Source organism: Mirounga leonina, unplaced genomic scaffold, assembly GCF_011800145.1.
Source record: "Mirounga leonina isolate KUSES-001 unplaced genomic scaffold, KU_Mleo_1.0 Mir_104, whole genome shotgun sequence".
In the NCBI taxonomy this organism is placed as follows: Eukaryota; Metazoa; Chordata; class Mammalia; order Carnivora; family Phocidae; genus Mirounga; species Mirounga leonina.
Window position 1 is genome coordinate 8,667,223 of NW_023270231.1, and position 17,582 is coordinate 8,684,804.

Consider the following 17,582-nt stretch of genomic DNA (forward strand, 5'->3'; position numbering starts at 1 on the left):
GATAAACCTTCTGTGCGACAGTCATTTACTCTACCCAGCCATCCATATATTAAAGATATTACACACTACCCCCTCCCTTTCTCTTGAAGACAGATCAACTGTTCTTTTTAGTTTGATTAAATTTCAGTATGTAGTGTTGACATGCCAACTCTCTTATTTTGTGGCTTATGCTTTAAATAAATTTGCATTTCTTTGGACCTAAGTTCTATTTTGGGGGTGTTTGTTAATAACCACACTACTGTAGTTTTAGATGCTTTTACAAAGTTTGCTTTTCCTCTTTTTTGTGCCTCCCATGAGCCAAGCACAGATCTTAGCCTGTGTGTTTCTTGGTGCCCTCATGAGTTGGAATGTAGTAAAGATAGGCTGTTCACTCTTAGTAATCATGAATTTTTAAGTTTGGGGGAAGCTGACAGAGGATTGTGTGTTTTCTAATTTTAACACCTGCATCTGTGATGGACACAATGGATGCTGCTACATGCCATCACAAGGTAGAGGACACTCTGTGTCCATTCTCAGTGTAGCAGTTTCCCATTCCGCTACCCCTGCAGTTCTATTAAAATTTGGTTTTAGGGTTTAAATGAACAGATTGATATCTACATGATTCAGGTCTGTCCAGTAGGTCTCAAGATTTGGGGAGGTTTTAATTCAATTTCTCTGCTTATGAATAGTAACACTGATACCCTTTGTTCTTGTGCCAGGAATGAAAGATAAGAATACTTAGGGATAAACTGGGAATGCTGCTCTGTACTTGTGAAATCAGAAACTCTGTTATTCCCTACCACACCCTATTTTTTTTTTAACTTTTTCACCAAACCTGTGCACTTGGTTGGAATTCATCAGTAATTTATGCTCTTTCTATAGGAATAAATAAGATTATCTGGTAATCTTGACCTTTATATGTAGATTCTCTAGGTTGATTCGTAGGAAAAATGGTCAATCTATTTTTTTTTTTTTAAACTGAATGACTATGGAGGGTTTATATCATCATGGTCAGACCTAGTCAAATTAACAAAAGAGTTGAGATTTGTGCATTTCCTTTAGCTCTGTCTTCTCTTTTTGCAGCTTTATCTCCCCTAGATATATGGAGCTGGTGAATTCATTTGTAATGCAATGTTAAAGAATATATTAATTAGAACTCTCAGGTCTGTGTCTAACAAAGCCTGTGTTCCTGGAACCTCAGATAAAGACTACTAATGTACCCTTTACATTCTGAGGTTAAAATTAATGATTTGAGCAGAAGCCAAATACAGCAATTGACATAAAACAAAGAACACTTTCCCATAGTATACACATACATGAATTTGGTCCCCTGGTAGACAGCAGATGGAGTATGTATGTCCAGGTATTTAAGAACATAATACAGAAAAAGAAAACAAAAACTTGACTCCTATGATGGTATAGTTGTGTGATCCATTTTAGCAGATACACATTTAACACAAAGATTAATGGAATAATAATTACATTTACAAAAATAGTTCTTCATAAAAGACCATGGAAAATAATAAATTAATGAACACTTGCTTATAGGCCCTGCTACTTTGTTTTATATCTTCTTATTTATTGTTTACCTAGTGAGTAGATGTTCTTTTCTTTTTTTTTTTAAAGTTTATTTATTTATTCAAGCAATCTCTACACCCAAATGGGGCTCAAACTCACAACCCCAAGATCAAGAGTCCCACACTCCTCCGACTGAGCCAGCCAGGTGCCTCGTGATGTTATTTTCTTAAAGATGTGGAAGCAGAGGTTCCCAGAGGTTCAATAACTTGGTCTGTGTCATAAAGCTTGTAGGAAGAGCCATTGGGATTCCAGTTCAGGTAGGCCTGGCTCCTAAATCCATGTGCTTTCCATTATTTTACCCGGTCCTTGAAGTTTGCTTATTTCTCTGAATATCAGATTTCCTTAGTGCAGTTAAATGTGATTTGATTGATCAGTATTTGGTTTCCACTTGGTTCTTTAGGAACTCATTCAATTATTGATTCATTCAGCTAATATTTATTTTTGTATCTCCCGTGTGTCAGGCACTGCTGGGCACTGAGAATACAAGATTAATGAGATGTGGTTCCTGTTCTTGAGAAGCTTTCAGGGAGGGAACAGATATGCAAAAAACCCACACTTTTGATCCAGTATGAGAGCTACATTAGAGGTAGTGCCCCTCCCGCCCCCCATCCATGGTTTTGCTTACAGGGTTTCAGTTCCCTGTGGCTCAGCCATGGTCTGGAAGCAGATGATTCTTCTGACATATCATAGACGAAAACTACATCACAATGCTGACGTCATTCACCGTACTTCATCTCATCACACAGGCACTTTATCATCTCCCATCATCACAAGAAGAAGGGTGAGTACAGCACAATGGGTACTTTGAGAGAGGCACCATATTCACATAACTTTTATTATAGTATATTGTTATAATTGTCCTATTTTATTGTAAGTTATTGTTGCTAATCTCTTACTATGCATAATTTATAAATTAAACTTTATCATAGTTATGTATGTATTGGAAAAAAAAGTAGTATATATAATAAGGTTTGGTACTATCTGTGGTTTCAGGCATCCTCTGGAGGTCTTGGAATGTAGCCCCCACAGATAGGGGCAGACTACTGTATGTTCAATTTCCATGGGTGAAACAAAAAAAGCAAGTAATTGTATGTTTGTGAGGAGAGGTTGTGTTTGGCAAAGGGTTTTTACCAAAAAAAAAAAAAAAAGAGCTTTAATGGGAGTCTTAAAAGATAGTGATCATGGTGATAATAGCTAATAGTTTTGAACACTTAGTATGTTCTTGAAAGCAACCTGATTAAAGTCTCACTTCATTTAAACCTCCCCAAATCTCTAGGTATTATTCCTTTTCACATCTTGGTGATGAGGAAACAAAGGCACAGAGAGTTAAGTAACTACTGGAGTAGAAGCCGGATGCAAATCCAAGTTGGCTAGCTCCAAAGCCAGCCCCATTTTGTGGTTCTGTTTTACTGAAGAAGTGCTGAGTAGGGGTTTGCCCAGAAGAGGTTGGGCTGGGGTAGAGGGAAGTCTGGGGACTTCGCAAGGTTTTTACCTGGCCAAGTGAGCGGCATGTGCCAAGTCAAAGAGGTGAGAAACAATGTGGCATATATTGGGGATTTGTAAGTAGCAGCATATGGCTGACTGTGCCTGTGTATTGAAGGTTGTTGGGGAGCGTCGCCCAGATCAGAAGGACCTGTTTGGGCACGATAAGTTTGGACTTGGTGTCACTGAAAGCTTTTAAATAGGGGAATGAGATGATCCCATCACTTTTCATCACTAAGGTATACATGGGAAATTAGGCAAAAGTCTAGGTTTCAGGGATATGAGTTAAAGCCCTCAAAATATGTTAGTAGCAGCAATTTGACAACCTCAACTTAAAAACATTTTAATAGCATACATTATTTATCTCAATATTTAAAGGTGATAACTTCAACTTTTAAAGCCTTGCTTCTTTCTAGTCAAAGCTCTTCTAATGAAGAGGTTAGACTGGTACCTGGAACTGAAATCTGCAAATGCCTTGATCATTTACCTGGGTTTCAGACAGGCCATGTCACCTGAGATAGAGACTCATTCTGGATCTGAGCTTTATTTTTTTATTTTAAAGATTTTATTTATTTATTTGACACAGAGAGAGAGACACAGGGAGAGCAAGAACACAAGCAGGGGGAGTGGGAGAGGGAGAAGCAGGCTTCCTGCCAAGCAGGGAGCCCAATGGGGGCTTGATCCCAGGACCCCGGGATCATGACCCGAGCCGAAGGCAGACACTTAACGACCTAGCCACCCAGGCGCCCCTGGATCTGAGCTTTCGATCAAATTGCTTTTTCCTAAAAGAGGACCTCATGGAGAATTTGTAAATCACAGACTTAGCTTTTGTGTGAGTTTTAGGAGCCCATTCTAATGTTTCACAAACCATAACACAAACTCCAGGCTTCTGAGCCCACATATAGGATTGACAACCCATTTTGGGGAGGGAGAGCCGTAGTTGAAAGGGCCACTGGGTTACTGCTTTTGATTACTGTCTTTCTAGACACTGCACCTATCAGAGGAAATGCACTATCTGAAGATTTAAAGCCAGTAAGCACTCTTCGCCTCTCCTGGTATTTTCTGCCTTAGATTGGATCAAGCATTGGCTGACACTGGTGGTTGTTTTCCCTGACTTCCTTTGCTGTTATATGATGACCTTTTCTTTGTTTATTGTTTTATTTGAACTTGCTGGGAGTTTATATAATTGATGGGCTTGTATGCCGTAGTATGTCTGGGAATCTGCTGGTGATATACAACAGTGTCTGAATGTGTAGTGTTTTCTTTCATTCCTCCCCGCCCCCCCCTTAGCCCAGATGTCAGATAGTCAACATCCCAACTGGTTGAGCTGATATGGTAATAGAGATTCTTCCTTATCTTGTAAGTGAAAGGTTTGGGTTAATCAGAGTCACCCAGGGTCAGCCTATATTAGAAATTTCAACATTTTGTTGACAATCTCCTGAGCTCTGGTATAATACCTGACTTTTAGGTTTTGATATATTTCCTAACAGAGATTGGTCTCTACTTACATTGTCTCAGCTTGACTGGGGTGTTGAAATGTACAAATCATGCAATTGTTCCTTACTTATGAAAAATAAGTAGTATGTGGTTGTCAGTATATGTTTGCTAGCTAATCACTTAATATTTTAATCTGATTTTAAAAACTACAGGCATTAGAGAAAGACAAAGAAAGGGGAAAAAAACTATAAAACAGTATAGATTCCCATTTTTGAACCAAGTTGTGTATGATCTTGAATGAAAAGATATGGAAGAAAAAGTATCAGAGAGCAGTGGAGATAATCCAGGTCACAAGGACTTTCTGTCATTCCTCCCTGTACTAGTACACGTGTAATTTTTTCATATTTAGAAAAGTTTAAAAGCACAGGCATTGGGCGCCTGGGTGGCTCAGTTGGTTAAGTGACTGCCTTCGGCTCAGGTCGTGATCCTGGAGTCCCGGGATCGAGTCCCGCATCGGGCTCCCTGCTCAGCGGGGGGTCTGCTTCTCCCTCTGACCCTCTTCCCTCTCGTGCTGTCTCTCATTCTCTCTCTCAAATAAATAAATAAAATCTTTAAAAAAAAAAAGCACAGGCATTATTCATGATGCTGGCATAACTCAAAAGCTTCTAATATGTGAGAGGATTGAGTGATTAGCAAATAATTCAAATATGTTGTATGTTTCAAATAAAGAAGTTAATTGTTCAGTTGACATAGTTAAGCTTTAAGTTTTCTATAGTTGTCTCTTTAAATTAAACTGTGCTTGCATTTTGCAGCAATGATTGAGGTCCTTACATCTTGGCATGAAGGAATTGGGCTTAGTAAATCACTACTTTCATATTCTTAGAGCCTTATTATTCAAGGCAAGCATTAACAACACTTCTACTAGCTTTGGGAATTGATATGCAAACAGATATACTTGTGATGACTTTTGCTCACCTGTGATGTTAGCCTTAGTCTTATCTCAGTACCTTCTCTGTCAGTCAGTCTTGTCCAACATCTGTTGGAAGCCTATGGTGTGCCAAACCTTGTGACAGGTGTTTAGGATAAAAATTTACAGGGTTCCTCAAGAAGTTCACAGTTGCTTTGAAAAAGAACCCAGCATAAATATTGAATTTCATTGCTTACATGTGTTTTCCCATAGAGAAGGAGATAGTTTCTAAAATTGGTTATGCTTTGCCAACCCTTCTGAGAGGTGTTCTAAAACAAGGCATAACTGCCAGGTTGATGTGGTGATTGAATATTTTATCAAGGGCCATGTAGTTAATCATTAAACATCTAGTTTGGTGCTAATTTAGCAACAATTCTCCATGAATGTTCAGAGTTGAGATTTTCTTTGAGTTCCTTGAGAATGGATTTGGAAAGCTGCAGGCAAGAGCGCAAGTGTTTGATTTGGTTCAAGGGCCTGATATGGAGGGACTTTTTAAAGTTTCTGTGGGATCCTGTCAAGTTGGTTCTTTGTCCCTCTTCATGGAATAATACCTTAAAAAAGGAACTTGAAAGAGACGAAAACCAGCAAATAGGGAAATGAGCGAAAGAAACGTCAAACTCAGAGGGCATTTGTCAAGTTTGTCAGTGTTTTAGTTCATTTGGGCTGCTATCACTAAGTAACACAGACTGCGTAACTTATAAACAACAGAAATTTGTTTTTCAAAGTTCTGGAGGCTGGGAAGTTCAAGATCCAAACACCAACATGGGTGTATTCTGGTAAGAGTTCCCTTCCTGGTTTATAGCCAGTGCCTTCTTGCTGTGTTCTCACATGGTGGAAGGGGTCAGGGAATCTCTCTGGAGCCTATTTTATAAGGCATTAATCCTATTCATGGGTTCTCCACCCTCATGGTTTAAGCACCTCTGAACGCCTCACCTCCCAATATCATCTTAGGGGGTTAAGACTTCAACATATGAATTTGGGAGGGGGGGACACAAATATTTACACCATAGCCCTCAAGCACTCATGGGTCCAGACTGGTCCCAAGTTATCAGAAAAGTTGGGATCTTTATGGATCAGGAAATTAGTAGGGGGGTGGGGATGCAAGTAGTCATGATACTCAGGGTTGCTCCTTATTTCTTACAGTGAATATGTTTGTTGTGTATGTGTCTTGAGAGGAAGATATCACAACACCAAACTTTAAAAAAAAGTGAAAAAAATCTGTGCCAGAAACCTGTCAAAGGTAGAGAAAAATGCTTCCCCATAATACCACTGTTTTGAGAGAAAGTATTCAAATTTTTGAAGGGACTTAGTATTTTCCCATAATACCTGCATTCGTATATAGATTTGATCTATCTTTCTATCATCTATCTGGATTTGATCTACATATACATATGAATTTGATCCAGCTATTTGGGTTTAGCATAGTTATCTGCTACACTCTCATATGTTAAAGAGGAAAAGGTTGGGCATCATTTTAGTTTAATATTTTAGTTCACAGGATACAATTAATAAGTGTTAAATAATTTAGAAGGCGGTTGAGTCTTTCTGGGTCAGACTTTTCTTCTAAGAAATAACTGTATTTTAGATTTTACTCACATTTGCTCATGGTAGGCACTGTGTCATCACTGTGGTTTATTTACAATGTATGTTTTATTAATGGGAATTTATTGGGGAGATGACAGCAATAAATTTATTGGGGAGATGACACTTTCTCTCATTCTTTCTTGCCTTTTCTGAGTCCAAGCTCCAAGAGAGCATGTACATTAGATTCATATTTTGGATTTCTTGAAATCATGTTACAAAATACAATAAAAAAGAAAAAAAGGTTTTACCATTTTCATCTTAATTTTCTTTTCTATTTATTAATCTTAATTTTCTTTCTTTCTTTCTTTTCTTTCTTTCTTTCTTTCTTTCTTTCTTTCTTTCTTTCTTTCTTTCTTTCTTTCTTTCTTTCAGATTTATTTATTTATTTTAGAGAGAGAGAGAGCACACAAGGCCGGGAGGAGGAGAGGGAGAGAGAAACTTTAGCGGACTCTGTGCTTAGCGTGGAGCCTGACACGAGACTCAGTCTCATGACCCTGAGATCACAACCTGAGCTGAAACCAACAGTCAGAGGCTTAACTGACTGTGCCACCCAGGTGCCCCTAATCTTAATTTTCTGAACTGAATTTCTTCTTTTATATGGTGGGGACATTGATGCCTTTCTCTCCTGGTTTGAGGAAGTGTTCTGGCACATGGCAGGCACTCAGATCAGTTTGTGGAACTGTTTTAAGTACTTAGGAAAAAGTAAGGTGTTCAACGAATGTTATGCCTCTTCCACATCTCTCTGCTGGGGATATGAAGGTGAATGAGACAGTTTCTGCTTTCAAAGAGCTTGACATCTAGGGGAAAGAAAAACAGGTAGACAGAGCCAATGAAACCTCTTATTCAAAGTGCTTTAGGACTAAGGAGGCAATGTATTAAGGACCTCTGTGTTCTCGGCCAGCCAGAATTGTCCAAGTCAGCATGTTATTTATATAGTATATAACTGAATGTTTACCCAAAAGACCTAAAGTCATTGACAACCTATAAAAAATGTTGTGGTGGTGAAAGCTATTAATGTGTACATTGACAGAGAATAACTTTAGCAGTGGGTCTGTATTAGTACTAGGGCTGTTGTAACAAAGTACCACCAACTGGGCAGCTTAAATGACAGAAACTCATTATCTCACAGTTCTAGAGGTTAGAAACCTGTGTCAGCAGGGTTGATTCCTTCTGAGGGCCATGAGGAAGGATCTATTCCATGCCTTTCTCCTAGCTTCTGGTGGTTTGCTGGCAATCTTTGGTATTTCTTGGCTTTTGCTGCATCACTGAGATCTCTGCCTACAGCTTCACATGATGTTCTCCTTGGGGGCCTGCCTGTCTCTTCACATGGTATTCTCTTTATATGGATACCGGATGGGGGTGCTGTCTTGATTTCAGCTCAGGTCATGATCTCAGGGTCCTGGGATCAAGCCCCGTGGGACTCCATGCTCAGCAGGGAGTCTGCTTCAGGATTCTCTCTCCCTCTGCCCCTCCCCCACCAAATAAACAAATAAATAATAAATAAATAAATCTTAAAAAAAAAGGATACCAGGTGTATTGATTAGGGGCCTACCCTACTCTAGAATGACCTTATATTACTAATTACCTTTGTAACAACTCTACTTCCAAATAAGTTTACATCGTGAGGTGGAGACTTTAACACACGAATTTTGTGGGGAACACAATTCAACACATTAAAAAAAGTGTTTATTGTATTTTTCAAGGAACAGACAGGAGGAACTGATTAACATTTCTCCTAAACACTACAGACCCTGGAAAGGTATATATATTATCCTGATAAGCGAAATGGAAGAGCATGTATTGGGAGAGAAGGGATAGCGCCAGGCTTCATTGGATGTTTTCTATAGCCTAGGCATCATTAGGTTCTTTGTCCAAGTTATTTCATTTACCATAATTTAATTCTGATTAATACTTATTTATAAGATCATCTCCATGTTGCAGATGTAGAAACTGAGGCTCAGAAACATGGACTAACTAGCCAGAGTTGGGCAGAGCTGGGATTTAAAAACTAATATATTGGGTGCCAGAAAATATGTTCCTTCCCTTCTAGCCTGATGTCCTTCCAAGAAAATCTGTGATGATAAATGTAAGATTGTGGAACCCAAATATCCTAGAACACTTCTCATATAAAAAGTGTTTATCTCCAGGTGAAGTAACTTTACCAGTTATGTTCTTGGTCATATTTTAGAACTTTATAATGGGAGCAGATACCTCTGTATTCTCCAATTCTTGCAAAGGTCATTCAATAGGCTGATATCAGAAGCTCTTCAATCTAAACTTCAACTAAAAAAAATTTTACAATTATCTACATTTTCTTATCCCGCTCATCAGCTTGTTGACCCCCATGGGAAAGTGCTGAATTCACAATGGAATCAGAAGAAGAGACTCTTGGGGGTAATTTTAATTTCACTTAAAATTTGACTTTCTTCTGTTTGGCATTGAACATGTTCAATTTCTCCCCCATTCCCCTTTCTTCTCTATTCTTGTCCTACCACATCCGTGTCATGAAAATGGCTACTGAAATAAATTAGTTTAATTTGTGAAATTACATTATGGTTCTCTCTGATCATGCCAGTTTACCCAGATTAGCCCAGGCAGATGGCTGTGGAGTTTCATTGCTGGTGAGAAAGGGGGCCCTTTCCAGAGATGAAGTACAAATGTGGGAGAAATGTTGTGGATGCCAAAAAGCTGTGTGCTTGAGTTTTTGGGCAAGCAAAAGCAGTGCTGTGCATCAGGACGACTCTGCCTTCTGAACAGAGGGCTTTCTGAGCGCTAGAAGCAGCTGGTTCTGGAGAAAAGCTGGCTTGAAAAGAATCAGAAGCATTATGAGTCTTAAATTATTTAAGTTCCTCCTGTGGCAGCGAACTGTAATTGCTTCCTATTTCTGTAAATATTAGCAGCTGTGAGCCTTTCAAGTTAGGAGCTAAAACAGTGCTCAGTGTATCATACTTAAACTCTGGAATATTGTTAAATATCTGACCTTGGGCTGTCAAAGCACACTCATTACCTACACTAGTCCTTCTGCTGGGGAGCTGTTGACACTCTGAAGTGGTACATTATTTTCAGCCTGGTCTGTAATAGCCTCAATAGATGGAGAATCAGCAAAGGGAATTGCGAGTCACCACGTAGCAGTGTCGTGATCCATTTCCTCCGGGGAGGTCGCCTCTGTGCTTGCTGCCTTTTAGTTGTTTTTACACCTGTGACTCCATCTACAGCTGTCATGGCAAATCCTTTAGCAAACTGGCAAAAACTTGAAATAGGCTAATTCGAATACCAACTCTTACCTCTTTAGTCTCAGATGATCTCTCTGCCTTATGTTCAGTGGTTTAGTCATACTGAATTTTTTTTTCCTCCAGCCTCCAGATTCATCATATTCTCACTTGTCTCTTGCACTTGGCTTATTCTGAAACTTCTATCTGGAACACACTCTGCTTGTCCCATAACATCTCCATGCTAGCTTTTACTTATTCTGTTGATGACACCTGCTCTTGGAAGCCTTCCCTGACCATCCATATGTGGGCTAGTTATGTCTTCTTTATTATCCCATATGGTGGGCACTTTCCCCATAAGAACACACATCATATTGGATTGTAATAGCCTATTTAGTGGTCTTAATCTGCCATTCTTCAGTGGGCTCCCTGAGGGTAAGAAAAGTAACAGTTCTATTTGTTGTTTTAGTTGTAGGGTCTGTGTGGAGACTGGTAAATAGAAAGTGATTGACAAATGTTTGTTGAGTTGAATTCATACTCCTATATCTAACATTGGTGGGAAATAAAACCTTTGGGCTTAGTCTTGAGTAGACCTGCCAAGGCAATCTGTGGATGTGGCAAAATCTCATAGATATCTTGAGGTAGCCACTTACTCTTCTTCCTTGTGAATACATTTGTTTGGGATAGAATGTGCCCAGCTCCCATAGGTGAATCATGATTGGCCTAAGCCAGTTATCTCTATCTCACTTCTTTATGCCAGTGATCGGTGAGCATGTGATCCATTTCTGGTAGTGAGACATAAAGGGAAGTATGTTGAAGGTTTGGGGAATCATTTTTCTTTTTTCTTTTGTTTAGAGATATTCTTTATTTATTTGACAGAGAGAGCACACAGGCAGGGCAAGCCGCAGAGGGAGAGGGAGAAGCAGGTTCTCCGCTGAGCAGGTAACCCGATGCGGGCTCGATCCCAGGACCCTAGGATCATGACCCAAGCTGAAGGCAGACACTTAATCGATTGAGTCACCCAGGCACCCTGGGGAACAATTTTTCTTTTTATTAATAGAGTGGTGTGAAAAAGAAGACATTTTTACCCTTGTCCCCCTTTTTTTTTTTTTGCTTGGATGCTTTCATAGAAGATAAAAAGAAATGCTACAACTATTTGGCAACCATGAGAAAATAGGGCCCCAAATGAAGGCAACACATGAGCATGGGAAAGTAGAAAGATGGAAAATTCTTAGGTCCTTGATGATGCTGAGCCATCAAAATCAACCCTGGGACAACTCACCTCTGGGTTTCTGTAAAGTAAAATACTCTTCTAACTTAAGCTACTTTTGCTAAGTTTTCTGTTACCTACAGCTAAAATCATCCTAACTGATACAGACACCAGGAAAAGGAAAGTGTGTGCATGGAATTTGGGGTTCATTTAAAAAATGAAAAGGACTATGCTACATAATGAGAGAAAGCAGCATAGAAAATGTGTTGAGCTTGGTGTTGAGACATCTTAGTTTACCTGAGTATTTTCTTATGTAATCTTGGATGAATCACTGTTCTCTCTTATTTTCTAGTAAGGCAATCATTTACTCAACAACTAGAAAAAATATATTTGATTGCCAACTGTGTGTTATATACTATGTTAAGTGTTTATCTGGGAAAACAGAATTGAACTAGGTGATCTCTAAGGTCCTTTATTTGTAAAACTCTGATTGGCCTTTTATTTTTATGTCTTTGAACATAGTTTTAGGAACTGTGAGTCTATAAAAATTTTGTACACCCCAAATCTACTTTGATTCAAATCATGTTTATCATTGGCCTTTTTCTTCATCTAAATTTCTTGCAGATCCCTGTCTGATAGAATTTTTAAAAAACAAAAAACAAAAAACAACAAAACCCACAAGCATCTGTCTCTGGCAAGCATGCTCATGAGTCACATCTCCTCCTCTGCAAAGCAAAGTCTCATGAAATCAGCTGATTAAAAGGAGCACTTAAAGAGGAGGCAATCTGTTAAATTTATTTTAGGTCTAGCCCCCTAATTTCCATTCCACATGCACTCATTTATTCCATCACCCGGTCTTGGCAGGTGCAATCTATTTAGGTGACCCTGCTCAGGCTCACCCCTCAAATTTCCTGGCTGGAGAAAAAAGGCTATTGAGCTGTCATCAGAGGTGTTGTTGCCACTGATGCCCAGGTTCTGTGGGTGATTTGAAACTGGTTCATCATGGCCCCACTTTGATTAGGACAGGGCTCTTGATTCAAACTACGATGACCTTGCAAGTTGTCTGTGTTAACCCCACATTCTTGGTAGTAATGGTGGGGTGAGATTGCCATTGTGCCAGGTTGTTAAGTGGGGGATCATCCATGCTTAATGGGGGCACTGGGCAACCTCTGGGGCAGAAATAATCATCACTCCAATGGGACAGAGGATGGTGAAGAAATGATCGCAGTAGCAATTGGTGGTTGTGAATTTTAGGATATTGGTTTGGCTGCTGAGTGAGCGTAAGGACTTACACGGTGGATCCATGGTGTGAGGACCAAGCAGCTTGTGAGCACCTTCTGCAGCTCTTCCGTTCTTAGCACGTGCCTTCACTATGTCTGATCTCCAGCAAGGGGGAAGAAAGAAAGAAAGAATAGTAGAACTTCATGTGTCTTATTTTTTAAGGATGTGACCAGAAAGTTGCACAAGCCACTTCTAGTCATACTTCCCATTGGCTAGTACCTGGTCACGTGCCACGCCTAACTTTAAGGAAAACGGAGGAGCCTAGTCTTTAACCTGGCATTCGTATGCAGAAAGGACTTGTATTATTATAGAAAAATAGTTGTGGGGTGGGAGACTAGAAATCTCAGGCACAGTAGTCCTCAGCGATGGCCACAGGAGTAGCATCTTGGTGAGCCTCAGCATCTGTGCAGCTCTGAATTCTTCGGGGAATGATTCTGGCCGCGGTCACAACTCTAGTTCTGCTCTCATACTTTCTTGTTTGTGTTCTTGTCTCTTCTCCCAACTTGCTCCTACCTTGTAGAGGTGGAAAAGCCCATTTTACCGCAGCATCTTTCTGTACTGGGCTGAGGTCAGTGGCGTTTTTTATGAGTTAAGTAGTATTTGCACAATTGCTTATGTTTTTACAGTTCAGAGAAGCAGATTGACGCCTAAACTAATGCCTTCAAAATGTAATTCTGCCCTATCTTTTCCCCAGTTGTGTAGCAGAGCCCTTTGCCTTTAAAGGAGAGAGCAAAACCCCAGTCCCAGCTGGGAAGGCATGAAAAGACATTTAGAGGCAGCTTTTGCCTGGTGAGAATGTGTTCTCTGGAGATGCATGTGCCTTATTAAGAAAAACCAACCAAACTGCTTTTGGTCTCTGTTTAAGATTTGTAAAAGGCAGCAGGAGGTAACTTGCTCATTGCATATTCTCTAGACACTTCTACTCTCCCTCAGAGCTAAGGAGAAATGACGTATTATCTGTTTCCTGACAATATGATCTAGGAATATTCCTCCAAGAACAATTCCTGATTTGTACTTTATTTTATCCTTTTAAGAGATACACTACTAGGAAATTTAAAAGTTGTACTATTTCATACATGAGGGATTTAGGTTTTTTTCTGCCCATTATTTTGGTTGTGAATTGGTGACATTTGCTCAGTCCCCGATGAATCTCCAATATTTCCTTATAGAACTCCACGAGCAGAGAGATCTATGCTTTGGTTTCTACAGTGAGTGAAGGACAATTTTGAGCAGTCCTTCTATAGTCAGCTTTTTAAACTTTTAAAAGTTTAAAAAACTATTAGTTTTAATAGTTTAAAAAGTTTAATAGTTTAAAAAGTAAACAGTTTATTTGGTTGACTTATGGTTGTTTAGGGAAAGGAGGCCTTTAGTGGAATTTTATTTTCTTATTGTGTGGTGAAATTCACAAGGATTGTGTGTGTGTATGTGTGTGTGTGTGTGGAAACATGAGGAGAATCAGGAATAAGTTGGTGTTAGTTGTGGGAATGAGTGGTGGGAGGATACCTGGCTCCCATTCCCTTACCACGTTCTCTTGATTTGTGGTTCTGGGCTGGTCAGGAAGTGCCATCTTGGTACCAAATGTCAGCACCCTCTTTTCTAGAGATACACTAGGCTTTTGATCTCTTTGTGATGCACAAATCTTTTTTCCTACATCTCATGTCTTTAGAAGCCAGTTCTCTGTGAGGTAAAGGGCTGATCAACCTAAGAAGATCCTCTAATGGTGGGAACATTGGGTGCTTAGGTAATTGTGCTAAAGACATTTTAGGGCAGATTTTTTTTTTTTTTTTACATTCCTATAAAGTCCATTCCTGTCTGATTTCAGAACCATCGACTCTTGGGATAAAAAAACTCAAAGATTAAATATTTCTATGTGAATGAGGAGTTGAAAGAAACTTGAGGGGCAGGTTTTTGAGAGTGAGACAGTTCCCCATCTCTCCTTTTGTCTGGCTTTATTTTATTAAAAAAAAATTCTCTCTCATTATATATATCTACTTATCTGGAGGGAGGATTCTCTATGTACATATGCTACCAAAAAACTTGCTTTTTACTATTTAAGTAAAGGTTGAAGAACTGGGTAAGGGGGGAGGGATATATTCAACTGCCAAAATGAGGTTGATATCAGTATAGATTTATTGATCCAGTTTGTCCTTGTGAGACAAGTGATCTTTTGTAGTATCAAAGCATTTTTGCAATCTGAAGAAATCTAAAGAAATCTGACGACTGTCTTGTCCAACTGCTTATTTTACACATGATGGAAACTTTGAGGTTCAGAGATAAGTGACTTGCCTAAGGACACACAAATAAATTGCTCTGTTGCTTTACTTTTTGCAAGTAAACTTTTTATTGAAGAATAACATACATTAAGAAAAGTGCAAACATTTTTCCAAAGGGACTAGATTTCTGTAACTAGCTTGTAGGTCAGGTATAGAAAGCACTCCAAAATTCTCCCCAATCACTACCCTTTTCTCCACTCCAAAAGGTAACTATTATTTTACTTAAAACATAGCTTAATGTTGCCTGTTTTTGAATTTTATGTAAATTTTATCATACAGAATCTGTTCTTTTTTTGAGGGGGGTCTGGCTCTTTCATTCAACATGATGTCTACAAAATTAATCCATTTTCTATGTTGCTATAGTCTATCCATTTGCATTGCAATACTTTATACCAGTGTGTGAATGTAACACAATTTATTTTTTTTTCCCGTTGCTTTGTTTTTAATGACTAGAGGTTCCTAGTGCTGATTTTCATGTCTGTTTTAATTATTTTGCTTCTGTACAGTAGTATCTTCTCAAAATCAACCTATAAGGAGGTCGTCTGAAGTCGAATCCTTAATTACAGCAACCAGGAAGCAAAACTATATAGCACTACTGATTGTATGATACAGCAATTCCTGTTTTTCTTTGGCCTTTCTCTGACTATTGAGAAGTTAGTTGAACAAGAGTCAGATGACATTCCTCTCCTTCTTTCTTATTCTTTATGATGGCCTTTTGCTATTAAGAATTGATTTACAGTTTGGGTTTTGAACAATTCATGTTAAAGTGGTTTGTTTAGAGGAGTGACTCTCCTTGTTCATTTTCTCCAGATCCTCTGGGAGAATCCAGATGGTTCTTGCATTTTTAGTGAATGAACACTTGCCATCTTGCATAATCTAATTGTCTAAAACTGCCCACATGCTTACCATCTGAAGGAGTGCTGTCTGCCAAAGGTGTCAGGTTATCTTTCATATGGCTTTAAGAAAGAAGACATTTTAGCCTGAAAGCCTGGCATCAAAAAGCATCTCTCCTGGGTGGATAAAATTGACAGTTCTTCAACAACTTTATTAAAAATACAATCCACCAATCTGAAAAAGAAAATCTAATTATTTAACTGCTAGCAGTTTTCCCTGTGGTAAAATAAACCATAAGTGTTTACAATCAAGTTAGCTAGATTTTAACCAATTTACTTATTTAACCAAGTATTAAAAAAAAAAAAATCTGTACCATACCTTGTAAGTTCTTCTAAACTTTTTTTTTCCCCATTGTTTTTTTTTTTTTTTTTTGAGAGAGAGAGAGAGAAACAGCATGAGAGGGGATAGGGTCAGAAGGAGAAGCAGGCTGCCTGCTGAGCCGGGAGCCCGATGCGGGACTCGATCCCGGGACTCCGGGATCATGACCTGAGCCGAAGGCAGTCGCTTAACCAACTGAGCCACCCAGGCGCCCCTCCCCATTGATTTTGATTAAATAGGTAATTGGCAGTTGATCAATAGGCATCATTCTGATGAGCTGGTTTGGCTGAACCTTCTGTGTGACAAAGCTCCGGAAAGAGGGAACCCAGAGGTTTGCTGACACTCCAATCTATCTTCAATGAATGCAAGCTGGCTAATAAATATTTAATGGGCAGTTGTTTGCAGTTTAATAGAATTAGATAATTCTATTAGAATCCTGTTTGGAGACCTACAGGTATCATATATCACAGTTGAAGACATGGTTAATAATTTAAGCTAAGTGACTAGTAATTAGACAGTCAGATTAAGCAGGAATTTTTGGTTTGAAGCCATTTGGGATTTGTGTGTATATGTGTCAGAGAGAGAGAGAGAAAGAAAGAGAGAAAGAGAGAGAGAGAGAAATTGTGTAAGAGTTTAGATTGTAAACCATTACAAAGATTAGCTAATGCAGCAAGTCTGGGCCAAGCCTTAAATGTGATAACAAAGCATGAGGCCCCTGGGGTTTATTTAATATCTCATCCTCTTAGTTAATGAGATGGAAAATAGTTCACTGTTTATCTACAGTAGATTGAGCAGATGTTGCCAATTCTGTTTTATGGAATGTCATCTTGGTAAGATTGTCTTCTGCCCATTACCTTTTCATTGGCTCGATCTCTCTTGTACTCTTCTTTTTTGGGGGGTGCAGATACTCTCTTGGCCACGGACTAGATGAAAAAACCTCTAAGTTAGGAATTAGTGGCCTTTTCACGTTCCAAACACTCAGTACCCTCTATTATGACAAAGCTGCTTGGTTCACACAGGTTTGTTAACAACACAGGGCTTATATAATGTGAAGACTGTTGACTCTCCCCCTAGTTACTGTTTATGAAATACCTCAGGTTTGTGACTTTATTTCATTTGCCTCTTTTACATTTCCCTGTTCTACAAATGCATAATATATTAATTGGAGCATTGGGTCTAAGAAGCCTAGTATGATCCTTTTTTTTTCCATTAAGTAATTTTAATTTTCCAGAACCATGAGGTAATTAGTATTTTCCTAAATTGTGATATCAGGAGAAAGTGGCTAATTTAGGAACATAAGGTAGTAGAGATTTAGCTAAAGGCATTAAGTTACTTTAGGAAGTGGCCTACAGGCCCGTTAGGACTTGCCT

At 39.0% G+C, this 17,582-nt stretch overlaps 1 protein-coding gene across 3 annotated transcripts in view; it reads left to right on the forward strand.

The window, feature by feature from the left end:
- Nucleotides 1-17,582, forward strand: part of MAT2B (methionine adenosyltransferase 2B) — a 230,119-nt gene that overhangs the window by 105,452 nt on the left and 107,085 nt on the right. The window lies entirely within an intron of this gene.